Genomic DNA, 14,364 nt, shown 5'->3' on the forward strand with positions numbered 1-14,364 from the left:
TATGTAAATTCTATCTGTGCTATAATCTCTTAAGCATATTTTAATAAATTTAAATACTATTTCGTAAACTTGAAATGCAATTTCATTGGATGTCACTCATTGCGTTTCAGTTAATTGTGGAAGCAGCAGACGCAATAGTGAAAATGTTTCGAGAGATCAGTCTCCGTGCCATTGTAGAACGGACCTAAGTAAATGGCGAACTATCACTGGTGACTTTGATAGTGTGTTGAGGGACGTTGTTTCCAAGCTCGTGATGTCAAGATTTTTGTATAAGTGTTCTGAACTGCTGATGATTCTCGACAACATGTCCTGGAAGTTGTCTTATGGTTCTACCTTTGAGGCCCGTTATACAATGACACTGAAACGGAGATGGATTTCACGGAACACAATATTTACAATGCTCGCAGATGAAGACGGACCCGTACGTATTAGCTCGGCAATGGTGATCTCTTCCGTTTACGTTGCTCCGTACCAACAATAAAAGCTTGAGTATTTGGCTGTGGTAGTAACAGTGTGTGTTCTAAATACTTTAAATATTCTTTCAAGAACATTAATATCTGGTGATCAATTACTTTTGTGGTTTATTTTGATTATCTACAAATTCTTCCCTAATAATAATTAATATTTTTAATTCAATTAATATTTTGTAGCCTTGAAACGCAATCTCAATGATTGCAATTTTTTTTAGTTTCCTGCATTGTGGAAGCAGCAGCGGCCTTAATTCAAGTACAGTTATGAACTGAAGACCACGCGTTCTTCGTTTCCCTTGTGGTGTACTAGAGCAGTTCGGAAGTATTTTCCTCTATAAGGGTCAAGCTACAATGAAACTGAAAAGTAAAAAAACGGAAACGGATCACTGCCATTGCCCAGCTAATCAGTACTGGTCCGCGTACGCATGCGTGCACTGTAATTACTCCGAGCAGGAAGATCGGTCTTCGCTTACGGGATAGATCTTAAGCTTCAGTGACATTGTACAAAGGGTCTTAATAGTATTAGTCAAGTCGTCAGGAAAGAAAATAATATTTATAAAAACCCGACTATGGTAATTTACTTTCTTTTATACTTTTTTTATTGTAAATAAGTACGTTAGGTTTGTAGAAACTCCCTTATTAAAATAATTACATATTTTAATTTAATAGTGTTACGAACGCACACAGGACAGCGACACGCGCCAGGTTCGGAGCTGGCTGGCGGCCCTGCACGGCGCTGTTATTTATAGCTGAGCGGCCTTGGGAATTCCGCGGGCTGCCGCGCGGAGTGGCACGAATGAGCGCCGCCTTTCTGGACTTTTCGGGCGTAGGGTCTGTCCGGGATGACGAGACTACACAGACGCTCTCGTCTGTTCCCTTTGGTTCAGTCCGGAGTCATGTCTTAACTCTGGCACAACATTAGGTAGCGGTGGAACGTGGACACAATCTATACTAATATTATAAACCTGAAGAGTTTGTTTGTTTGTTTGAACACGCTAATCTCAGGAACCACTGGTCCGATTTGAAAAATTCTTTCAGTGTTGGATAGTACATTTATCGAGGAAGGCTATAGGCTATATTATATTATCAATAAAATTAGGGATCGTTACTAAAAGTCCAATTTAGAATCAAATGCGTAGGAGGGGGTTAGATACAACATGCAGTACACGTACGAAGTGTGTGTTGACAATGCCGCAGGCGCTATAAGTTTATTTCCTATTACCTATTAACATTGTTGCCACGCACTAGATGCCTTATCATTCTTAATTTTCCCATACAAGTAAAAAACACCCGTGTGATATTAACGAAGCAATCAGTACCCTCATAAGAGTTAAATTAGTATTTAAATACTTTTTATCACTTTAAATCGCAAACCTAAACTATTTTTTTTTCCTCTCTGTGTTTAATTTGTTTTTTATTGCCCTTTTTTTCAAGTATATATATTTTACAGACTTGAAACTTCACAGTAATGTTCCTTATGTTACGCTGGATGACATTTTCCAAAAATTAGATCCCATGGGTGGTAAAAACCACACCAGGCAACAAAGGGTACTTTGTCTGCATGAGAACAGGATTTTTGCATTGTTCATGCCTTCTGCGTCTCCATGGCAACGGGCATCGCGCGGCAGTGGCGTACCCACAAGGAGGGGCATGTATAATGAGTGGCGCAAGAGTGATCTGCCTGTAGACTGCCGTAGCGAAGTACGGGTACATCAGTTGTACGTTGCGTGCACGAGTCGGGAAACCATCGGTGCTATTCATTTTCTCTCCGGTACATTATACAGCATTGTAATAAATTTTCACTGAATTTTTTTTTATTTACAATTACTGTAAATGGGAGATGTGGCTTAATTTTTTTCCATTAGTATAGCCGTGCGAAGCCGGGTCGGGCAGCTAGTCTTTTATAAAGCCCTCACTCAGGTGAACGTGGAGGCAAGTGAATAAAAGCTCTTGTCTCGACCATTACGACTAATCAAACGGTCAGGGACTAACACGTTCAACCACTTTCGTACAAAGAGATTTAAATGGGGAGGGGCTCCGTCCTGTTGCCAATTAAAGAGTACATATTCACCCTCCACTTATTACACTGAGGAATCGCCAATTTGCGTACGTGACGCTTCAAACGAGAAAAGTGCTCTTTAATTGTGACGAACCAACACACTAGAACGCTTATTGTTTATCCTATTAAAATTTATAATTGGGACATCCTGATTGTGCATTATTGCGTATCCCGTTTCATTTTAACATAAAAAGTTAAAATAAAGAAAGGAATTTTATGCGTAATGCAGAGCTGTATTCTTAAAATATATTTCATTTTCAAAATCTGTTCAGGAACATTGTTCCCGGGAGCAGTTGTTCCGTGTAACGTATTCAAAACAAAGTATGCAGTTGAATGTGATTGTGATGCGAAACTCTACCATAACCAAAATATATTTTATTTTTGGAATTACCTACTTATAAATTATGAAACTGTAGGTAGTTTGTAAGTTTGTTCGAGGTTGACGCAAAAACTACTGGATCGATTTTGATGAAAACCTTTTTGGATTCAAAAGCTTATGATTAAACTTAAAAAATGGTAGGTATTTACTTTTGACTCGCTTCTATGACGGGAGCCGGAGATAAGAACAAAAGCACAATTCTTCACAACCAGTGTAACAAATATAAGGTGAGCTCCCATTTCAAGTTCATTCGTATTAAATATGGAGGAGTCATGAGTGGCCCTTGCACTAGATGCCACGCGGGCGGAGATGTAATATACCACAAAAAGAAATTAGCAAGGTTAAATGAAATTTCTCCGTTTCATTGCTGATGCTTTCTTTGTTTGCACGGCTACGGGCTTTTGCATTGTTGATGTTGGTGAATATTCGGGCGTGTTCGGGCAGGGACAGAACTTTATGGACATCTTACGCTTCCCGAGTTCTACCTGCAGACTGCCTTAGCGAAGCGCGGGTAATCCGGCTAGTGAACTTTAATATAAACTATATACGCAATAAGCAATTTCTCCATCTTTATTGACAGGTTGATACCACACAAACCCCCTACCCCCCCCCCTCCAAAAAAAAGATCCAATATGGAACTTTTACCAAAATGGGAGCAATGCTCTCTCTCTCTCTTTTGCACTATGACCTTCAACAAGCGAGATCCACGTAGTATAGGTGATGGGAGGCAACGCTCAATTAGACTTGACGAGCTGTGTTGTGAATGTAGCATAGATTGAGATGAGATGGAGGGGGAAAAAAGCATCCCGAACATACGGAAACATCCGCCAAAAGCTTCCAACTTGCCGAAAAAGTTTCGGAACTAAAGTATTAATTATTTTGCTCATGTCTATTAAATTGTCACCATTGAATTTGACTTCTAGAAATGTCAAGTTATGCTCCGAAAGTTTCGATAAATGTGACGATGTGGGCAATAAATAGATGCTCAAATTAATTACAGTCTTGTTTGCAGTAAAAGATAAGACCCTTGGCAAGGGCATGTAGTAACGAGAAAGCGGGGGAAGGGGGGGAACCTAAATTAAACTCGCAACACATCAGAGTTTGGCTAGTCAGCTTCATTGCACTGAGCATTATTTGGTAGCAAATGAATCCGTATGCGCATAATTAACGAGCAGCAGCCACAGATTCCTTAAGTTTATTTTGCGCACCAGTAGGGCCTACACGCTAGCTGTCCTATGGGAAAAGCATTTGGGACGACCTCCCTAATTACTCTTAGAATAAACAAGGGTATGAACAACGACAAGGGTATGAACAACGACAAGGGTATGAACAACGACAAGGGTATGAACAACGACAAGGGTATGAACAACGACAAGTGTATAAACAACGACAAGTGTATAAACAACGACAAGTGTATAAACAACGACAAGTGTATAAACAACGACAAGTGTATAAACAACGACAAGTGTATAAACAACGACAAGTGTATAAACAACGACAAGTGTATAAACAACGACAAGTGTATAAACAATAACAAGTGTATAAACAATAACAAGTGTATAAACAATAACAAGTGTATAAACAATAACAAGTGTATAAACAACAAGTGTATAAACAGTGTTTTCCAGACGTCACCTGACTTGAGTGTTACGATTTATCTAATTAATTTTATATATTTAGTGCCACTATCATGTATATTTTTTTTAAAAACCCACGCACGTTTTCAAAAATCAGGTTACTTTAAACTTAGTTTCGATGATGACATTTGAAGACGTGAGAAATGCGCCGCATCACCTCGGTGGCAGAGAGTGACGACACAGTTCTCAGCGTCGTCGAGTGCGCAGGCACGAGTACCTCGAGGCATGGAGACCCACGTTACGTAACAAGCTCTCCCGGTCGAGCCTACACAGAGAGACGCGGTTACAGAAACAACAGCCGAGCCTACCATTCACTGACTGCCGATCAGTCCCGAACATGCCGACTCGCGGTCGGAACTAGAAACACCGTATCATTGAATATTGTTACGATCGCGCTTGGCTGCAGTGAGTGCTTGGCGTCGCCGCGCTCGTTCGGCCTGTCTGCGCCCCCTTCCACCCGCATCCTCTCCCTGGTATCTCGTGTCATACTATCTCGCGACATCCTGACCACAGCGCGCACCTGCCTCAGATCGAGTTACTTAAAGAGGCCGCACTGCGGAATAAAAGGACTCAGACATGTTTATCGACGCGTTTTGTGGGAACCCGATGCTTGTTGCGTTTATCGGCGTTCTTTGAGCAGCCACCGCGTCCTTCGAGGACTCACGACGCGTTTCTGGGCATTTCGACGGCGAAGGTCGCGCAATATCTCGGAGACATGCCCGATTGTTCTGGACGGGAACCCAAGGGCTATATAAGGAGGTTGGGCCGACCCTCGAGTTCAGTTCAGTGGGGAGTTCTCCCGCAGCGGAGTTTCCGGGCGATAGTGCCGCGGGTGCGGCAGAGTGGCGAAGTCCTTGGACGAAGGTTCCAGGGCAGGGAGTGAGAGAGTTCAGTGGAGTCGGGAGTTTTCCCGCGGTGGAGTTTCCGGGCGATAGAGTCGCGGGCGCGGCGGAGTCCCGAGTGAAGTTGCGAGCGAGGAGTCGAGCGGATCCTCGGCGAAGAGGAAGTGCGTCGGCAGCGGCAGAGTGTGGCGACGGAGTCCCGCGGCGGAGACCCACGAGGGGTGCTACGGCAAGAGTTGCGCCAAAGGTGCGGCCCAGCGAGGTGTGCGGACGAGTGACTGTGGAATTGACATTTCTTTAAGTGTAATTTATTATTTGCCAATTTAGAAGATTATTTGTAAGTGACAAGTAGTGGTAATAAATAAAACTGTGTGTGTGATAAAAATCTTTAATTGAGCTATACTTTACGAACCCGCGGTAAATCGTAACAATATATATTCAATGGTATCATGCTCTTGATTCGGACCATCCATCCTCTCGTCACCTGTATCCTCCTACATTACACCCCACAAGTATGTGCCCAGGGTATTCCGTGTGTGTTTGCAGGTTTTGCTTGGGCCCATCTTGGCATACTTTTAATATGATTGACGTGACGTCTAATAAATCGATGAACGCCGGCTGCACGCAGGAAAAAGTGTCCCGTCACGCACATTGTCTCATTACGCTGTGTCCCGTTACGCTCATTGTACGCTTGCGCCGCATCTATCTCTCTTCCACTCGATTGGAACAACCATCGATTTGACTGTTTTGAGGCACATTAAATTTGAAACACTCCCATTCGTTTCCTACTTTTCCTATCATCGTCCTATCCTTAACAGAATAACACAGATTGGAAGAAGTTAAATAGCAAACATGTATAAACGTTACAGTTAAAATAATCTGTTCGTTAAAGTTAAAAACATATTTGAATTAATGAGTGAAAATAAAAGTAAATTTATCAATTAAATTGTAGGTTTCATTTCACTCCTCCTTTGTATCCATACAAAATAGTGATAATTCAACAACAATTATTCAATTTTATTAATAAAAGTATGCAATAATTTCGTCAATGTTTTGTAATGATGTTGTCACGTTAAAAATATCGTTCGTAAACCGACTTTACAGACAACCAATTTTTTTTAATAAGGGCAGTTATTCATGGCTTTAATTGATGGCCAATAATCCCTGCACGAAGCTCACGATGCATGCGGCCTCTACCCCCAGCATGACTGAGAATAGATTTTGGTATGAGACGCACCTAGGTCCCTCCCTTACCCGGACCCTCCTACAAATACACTTAGTTCTAATCAGGTTCGGGGAAAAAAACATTTCACACATTTCACGATATAACAGTATTTTAATCGTCGCTAACCTAACCATAATTCCATTTAAGTTATGGCCATTTAGACATGAAAGAACACTCCCGGAAAAAAATAACATTTTGGACGAGAATTAGATGAACGTCTTATGTTTCGTTAGGGAAGGAGGGGGAAGGAGGGGGAAGGGGGTGTGTGTGTCCATGACTTGAGTTAAGCTTTTGGACATACGCCATTTCTAAGCATTGCTTAGCAATGGCGTATTTCCAAAAGCTTACATCAAGTCATGCACTCCCATTGCACAAAATCTTTCAAAGATAATGTGTGTGTCCATGACAGAATCTTGGCAACACGAAAATAGACTACTTTGAAACGCACACTACGGCCAAACTGTACACTCGAGGCTAATAACTACTATACCATCGTAAAGCCCGCTTTGACGGCGACGGGAAACACAGGGGCCAACGCTCCCCCCGCAATGACGTAACCGCGCGGCAGCCAACGCTAAGATACGTAGTAGGCGCGGCTAACGTTCAGTCGCCAGCCAGCTACCAACGAAAGTAATTTTGTCTTTTTTGCTCCGAACAAATTTTATTCTTCACGTTTAAGTGTAAATCACATTTGTAAAAAAAAAAATCCCTTCCATATTTTGTGCACAATATTATTTTCACGCAAGTAGCAAGGGAGAATGCCCAAGCCGAAAGGAAGAAATCGAAGAAGCAACGAGTTGAAACCCATTTCTGATCGGCCTCCTATACTTCCCGATGCAGAGAGACGTCGGCTCTTCTCGATTAAGATAGAAAGCCCAGAAAAATGGCACGGAATCGGCCCAGGGTGGTTGGTGAACACGCACACAAAGAAGTACAACACCTCGAACGCTGCAGACGTCTGCATCGGACCACCCCACAGATAACCCATCGAATGTAGAATCGATGAAAGTGGACAACCCAGTGGAATCGGAAAATCACATCACAACCTTTCAAAAAGTTGTTTTTTTTTTACGTGACGTCTAATAAATCGATGAACACCGGCTGCACGCACGAAAAAGTGTCCCGTTACACTCATTGTACACTTGCGCCACATCTCTCTCTCTTCCACCTTTGAATATATATACTGTATAGAAGTCGCGAGTGGATAGGATTTACTCTACGTTTTTCAGAAGCTTATGATGAGCAGCTTGGGAACTTCACCGCTGCAGTGCGCTGCCGTATAGTGATGGGTCGTTCGTTAACGATTCGTTCAAAAAGAACGAATCTTTGAGAGAACGAAATCTTGCGATTCGTTCGCGATGTAAAGAACCGGCTCTTTGAGAGCCGGTACCTTGAAAGATTCGGTAGAACGAAAATGCGGAGAGAACGAGAGAACCGGCTCTTTGAGAGCCGGTACCTTGAAAGATTCGGAAGAACGAAAACGCGGAGAGAACGAGAGAACGAGATGAGAGAACCGGCCACGCGCCCGGTCTGATTCGTTCGTGAAATGATTCATGACGTCAGGAGTCTGAAGAATTAGTAATCACAGCGTGAGCATGTTCATAAGAGCAAACGATAACTGATCAAATAAAATAGGGTAACATGAAAAGTATCTATACCTGAAAATGTCAACTGTTAAGTAGTGGTTTAAAATTGCGTTTTCACATTCACATACACAAATTTGGGGGGAAAAAAAAAACATGAATTAAAAATAACAGGGAAAGTAACTACAAATGTTCACACTTACCATTTAGGTGTTAATTAATGTACCTACTTCATTTTTCTCTCTTCATACTGAATCGCAGTAGTAGTATTCAATTTTTGTCTTTTTTTCTATAAATGTGTTGGTCTACATGTAAATACTTTACTCTCTCTAGAGTGTAAATAGCCTGTATATTAATATTTGTAACTTAAAAAGTAATACAATATAAATAATCTTGTTTCATATACGCAACTGTGATTCACTGGCTACGAAAAGCAATGTTCAAGTACTAGCTATAATAGTGCGATTACAAATTAAAGTTAAGAAAGATCACTTTTGTACCTAACATTCTTAGATTTAATGCTCCCGTATTATATAGAATCACTGCATGAAGCATTTGCAGCGATCAACAGTCAATAATTTTATAACAGTCAGTATACAACTAGACGTTTGAAATTTCATTTACCCATGCAGAGTAGATAAAGATAACCACCCACGCGATCCAGCCTCCTCTCGTTATCGGGTCACGCGATAACGAGGGGAGGCTGGAAGCAAACACGTAGCCAATACTCTAAAGGATGAACGAGTTACGACACCTGATAAAAGAGCCAGATCCTATTCACAGAAAAGAACGAAATGACCGAGATGAACGAATCGTTCTGAACGAATCTTTCACGGAACTGATCCGAAAGTACCGGTTCGGTCAAAAGAACCGTTCTGCCCATCACTACTGCCGTAACGCCCTGTATCGTCTTAGTTGTTATTTACACGTTAGAGCGCAGCGCTGTCGCCCGCTCCCCTCATCCATCATTCACTGCAGCTCAACGTCGTTCAACAGGAGGGGGAAAGGGGTGTTTGAAGAGTTTGAGACTTGTCCGCTAGGGACCACCACAAGTCGATGCCCTAGAGATGGTAGCGATTGCGGCGGTGAATTAACCAACTACCTCAAAACCGTATTAGAAATTTTAACCTGGGCTGGCGACTTCTATACAGTATATATATTCAAAGCTTCCACTCAATTGGAACCACCATCGATTTGACTTTTTCGAGGCACATTAAACTTGAAACACTCCCATTCGTTTCCTACTTATCCTATCATCGTCCTATCCTTAACAGAATAACACAGATTGGAAGAAGGTAAATAGCAAACATGTATGAAAGTTATAGTTAAAATAATCTCTTCGTTAAAGTAATAAACAAATTTGAATTTATGAGTGCAAATAAAAGTAAATTTATCAATTAAATTGTAGATTTCATTTCACTCCTTTGTATCCATACAAAATAGTGATAATTCAATAAAAATGATTCAATTTTATTCATAAAGTATGCAATCATTTCATCAATGTTTTGTTATGACGTTGTCACGTTAAACTATCGTCCGTAAACAGACTTTACAGACAATTTTTTTTTTTGCCCATTTCTTCAAAGCATCCCAATCACCCTAATTTAGAACTTGAATCGAGTTTAAGAAGTGACTCGGCGTTTCCCCATAAAAAAAACACCAACCAACAGACTCCTTCGCGTGCACTTAACCACCATAAGAACAGCTCTGCAAATCACGGTCATGGGAGCGTTGGTACATGGATTACTGCATGTGCGGCCGCTCTGTCCATTTGTGTAGAAGTGTTGCATTAAACTGACCAAACCGACGGAAAATTTGATTCATATTTATTACCCGTCATCAGGCAGTCAGGTGCTACATTCGCAGTCTCTGATATTGTAATATTATGTCGATAGTGATAAAAAAATTTGGTAGTCTGTAAAGTCGGTTTACGGACGATAGTTTAACGTGTCAACGTCTTAACAAAACATTGATGAAATGATTGCATACTTTTATGAATAAAATTGAATCATTTTTATTGAATAAAATATACAATTTAATTGATAAATTTACTTTTATTTGCACTCATTAATGCAAATATGTTTATTACTTTAACGAAGAGTTATTTTAACTATAACTTTTATACATGTTTGCTATTTAACTTCTTCCAATCTGTGTTATTCTGTTAAGGATAGGACAATGATAGGAAAAGTAGGAAACGAATGGGATTGTTTCAAGTTTAATGTGCCTCGAAAAAGTCAAATAGATGGTTGTTCCAATCGAGTGGAAGAGAGATAGATGCGGCGCAAGCGTACAATGAGCGTAACGGGACACAGAGTAATGGGACAATATGCGTAACGGGACACTTTCATGCGTGCAACCGGCGTTCATCGATTTATTAGACGAAGTCACGTCAAAAAATGTTTAGCCGGTCTTTAAGTAGGTACTCGCCAGAGATGAGCAAGGTCTAACCTCGGTAACGAGCACAATTGTGTGTTCATGTTGCAAATAAACTCACATTACGAAACTCCGACAAGATATTTTACTTAAAATACGTCCAATATTGAATCATTTGATTAGCAGACCGAAATTTTAAACTATATAATAAAACATCTCCGATAAAAGCGAAAACGACAAAATACTAAACCCCGGCTTTGGTCCTGATTTTAGGAAATAAATTTTACTAAAATGCCCTTTTTTTTCAAAATTCATTCAAGATTTTTTTTGTTAGTACATTTATGTTTTAGGCCTCATGACGAAACTTCTCAATGAATGTCTTATTTTTTTAAATCCTAAAATGCACTTCCTCAAAACTGACATCAAAAAGTTAATATGCGACAGAGATTTTCTGCTATTAAAGATAGATGGCGGCCGAAAGCATGAAAAATATTCAGAATTAATGGAATTTGTTTTTGAAAGCAACACAATCTCAACTGCTCCTACGGTTTTCGTGACGATAGCAGCGAAGAAGTGCCTTATCAGAGCAAGAGCGCGCTGTTAATAGAGGCGCTCTAAAACTGCTTCGTAAGAGGAAACATGGCCGTGTTTGGAGAAGTGATATTCTATCCTGCAAGCAAGTTCAATGATCAAGGTTTCCTTGGTTCAGCTATTTTCTTCGACACGCATTTCTGAACACCAGCCTGCCAGTCAATGCCGTGTCATGCCACCATGCGACGCGTTGTGTCAGGTGACTCGTCACAGTTACAATTTTTGATGGGTTATTTTATACACACGGGCTACGTAATTGATGTGGATTACATAAATGTGAACTATGGAAGGTGGAGCGCCAAAAAGAAACTACATTGGTCGGCTACGAGGGGAGGGAGCGAGAGATTTTAAAACATTACGAGCGTGAACAATGCAAACAAGGAAGATTACACACCAACTGGCTGTTCCGAACGAACCATTTACGTCCTTAAGGACGGAAACGCAGCGGCGTGGTACAGTAAGTACGCCTGGTATAGTAAAACCGAAATGTAAAGGCAAATAAAAAAGAATCCTGTAAAAAAAATTACGACGGCATTGCATAGAGTGACTTACAGCTGATCGTGCACACTGTTTGCTGGCATCCTCCCCCAACACTTAAATATTCTAGCAAAACTAAAAAGTCACGAATCACTGCCTGATCTCTCGTACCAACCTTCACAGATTTCTTCACGGCATTGAGTTCTGAGTTCAAGTATTTAAGAAGGGTAGACATGGCAGTATTCATAGAACGTGACATTAATCGGTGGCGGCTTATCTACTTGAAAGTAAAAAGGTTCAGGGATTTAGGAAAGCAAGTTATCTACACAGGTGATTCGTGGGTAAATGTGGGGCTCAGTGTGGAAAAGGCATGAAAAGAAGGCAGTGAAGAGCGATCGACAGGCAGCCATTGAAGGCCTTAGTTCATGCCTTAAGGGGGTGGCTCCCATTTCAGGTCAAGATTTTATATTTACAGTAATTACAGATACTCTTGTAGACTTTTTCAATTGTTTAACTTTCACGAAATGAAAAAATATATATACAGCGCATACTTTTTGCATAATTAGCTGCCAAAGTTACATTTTTAACGTTTTTGGGTTGTACAAATGAGAATTTAATTTATAGCAGAACTGAAATTTTTTAGGTTTAACTGCAATGCCACTGTTTACTTCATGATATGGTTTGCATTTCTATTACAAAAACTCATTTCATGTTTCTTGGCTATCAAAATCTTAACAAATTTGAGAATTTTGAAATACCACGTAAAATTAATTAATATTTTCTGAAAGAAATTCAAACCATTTCTTTAAGTAGGCAGTGGCATTGCAGATAAACCTAAAATATATATTCACGCAAAAGCAACCAATATCAATCAGTCAATTTGTTCTGTCAATGATGATCTCGATTCTGTCTCAAAGTGGGCAAAAGTTAATAAACTCAGGCTGAATGCAAATAAAACCCAAGCAATATTAATTGGTTCTTCTCATAAGCTCTCTGAATTAATTACTAACAAATGCTGTAACTTAACGCTTCAAGGAGTTGAAATTCAGTTCTCTAACGTCGTAAGAAATCTGGGAGTCCTCATAAACACAACTTTAACCTGGAGGAAGCAGATAATGCAAATATGCAAGAGGGTACATTTTTCCCTTCACTGCTTACGGCGGTTAAAAAATTTGCTTCCACTTCGTATTAAAATCATGCTTGTTCAAACATTAATTATGCCTAACTTTGATTATTGCGATGTCCTCTTTCCTGATCTAACTGATAAACTAGCTAAGCGACTACAGAAGCTCCAAAACTGCTGCGTAAGATACATTTTTAACCTTAAATTACGAGATCATCTAACCCAATACTATCAGCAGCTAAAATGGCTCACTCTCGCACAAAGACGCAAAATGCACATACTTATCCTTGCTTATAAGGTGCTACAGCAGGTATCACCTCATTGTATGTCAGCCAGTATTAATTACCTACATAGCTACCCAGGGGCGCAACAACTAAATTTCCAAATGGGGGGGGGGGAGCAATATACCTTTTTATAAAGAATCATCGATCCCCTCCTATTGAAGCGGGGGGTCCGGGGGTCCTCACCCGGGAAAATTTGTATTTCAAGGTGGAAAATGGTGCTATTTAAGCAGTTTTATCATCTAAAAATTGATTACACAGCATTTTCTTTACCCCCGTTTGACCCCACCAAGGTTTCAGAGGGGGGGGAGGCAAAATACCCTTGCCCCCCCCCCCCCTTGTTGTTGCGCCCCTGTAGCTACCATAGCCATGATACGCGATCCACACGCAACCCAATGCTATCTATCCCAGTGCACTCATCCAAATGTCTGTCGGGATCTTTTGCAACCGTGAGTAGCAGGCTCTGGAATAAACTAGACCAAGCGACAAGGCAAGCAAAAAATCTAGCTTCCTTTAAGTACAGGCTGAAAAAACATCTTTGTAACAACTACTTACCATGACCACTTCGCCGCTACCCTATTGCTTGAATCTGTGTGTGAATGTGCGAGTGACTGGTTTTAATGTAGTAGCACCTATTTTTTATACTATTTTCTGTATGTTTAATCATTTTCCTTTTTATGTATGTCTATGCTTAATTTTTGATTACTTTAAATTAGTTATAGTTGAATCTTTTGTAATAGCTAATATTTGGTAAATATGTATTGTACGGATTAGCGCCAAAAAAAATCGTACAAATATGAAATAACTTTCATTATATGCTATCTTACGTCCTCTTTTCAGAACCGCCTGCGGAGATAAAAAATTCCAAATACTTTTGGAGATATGGCCGTTCTTATTTTGCTATACCAGACGTGTGTAATAATTTGACCGTCGCCATTTTATATTTTGCCGTGTGCGCGTGAATGTCTAAATAACATAAATTTTCCATTAGGTAAGGTTAGTTACATTATAAATACTTCAAAATAAACAGAAATTAAAAATAATATCAATTTATTTTACATGTTGTATAGTTTTAAGTATTTATAATGTAACTGACCTGACCTAACAAAATGGGACAAAGGTAGATTAGGTCAGGTCAGCTACATTATAAATACTTTGAAACTGAACAGACATTAAAAATAATAAAATTAATTTTATTGGTTGTTTAGTTTTAAAGTATTTATAATGTAGCTGACCTGACCTAACAAACCGGGAAAAAGGATGAACAGAATAAACTCACGTAAGTTTCTTTTTACATGATGTATTCGTTTACGTGAGAGTC

The 14,364-nt window shown here is 40.1% G+C and overlaps 1 protein-coding gene across 2 annotated transcripts in view; it reads right to left on the minus strand.

Moving 5' to 3' along the window:
* The window catches only part of LOC134537851 (diacylglycerol O-acyltransferase 1), a 59,312-nt gene that overhangs the window by 38,722 nt on the left and 6,226 nt on the right, over positions 1 to 14,364 (minus strand). The window lies entirely within an intron of this gene.

Source organism: Bacillus rossius, chromosome 12 (genome assembly GCF_032445375.1).
Source record: "Bacillus rossius redtenbacheri isolate Brsri chromosome 12, Brsri_v3, whole genome shotgun sequence".
Taxonomy (NCBI): domain Eukaryota; kingdom Metazoa; phylum Arthropoda; class Insecta; order Phasmatodea; family Bacillidae; genus Bacillus; species Bacillus rossius.